The sequence below is a fragment of the Penaeus monodon genome, chromosome 22 (assembly GCF_015228065.2).
Source record: "Penaeus monodon isolate SGIC_2016 chromosome 22, NSTDA_Pmon_1, whole genome shotgun sequence".
Classification (NCBI taxonomy): Eukaryota; Metazoa; Arthropoda; class Malacostraca; order Decapoda; family Penaeidae; genus Penaeus; species Penaeus monodon.
In genome coordinates, this window is record NC_051407.1 from 7,535,576 (window position 1) to 7,535,832 (window position 257).

The following is a 257-nucleotide window of genomic DNA, read 5'->3' on the forward strand; positions in this document are numbered from 1 at the left end:
TACATCATGATCCAGCCGAGGTCGTGTTGACCTAGATTCTGTTATGTCACCTGACTGTACGCGATATCCATAGGGTGACTAAGTGCTTCCCACATTAACGTCGAAATGTGTAAAGATCATGATCTACTGAATTGCCTCGGGTATATAAGTCTGCGTTTTAAGGCGTATGAAACTATAGATTGCTATTACATTATTTCTATTAACATTTGATAGAATTCTTTATCTTTACCTCTACGTTTGCTAAGATTTTGCAAAGT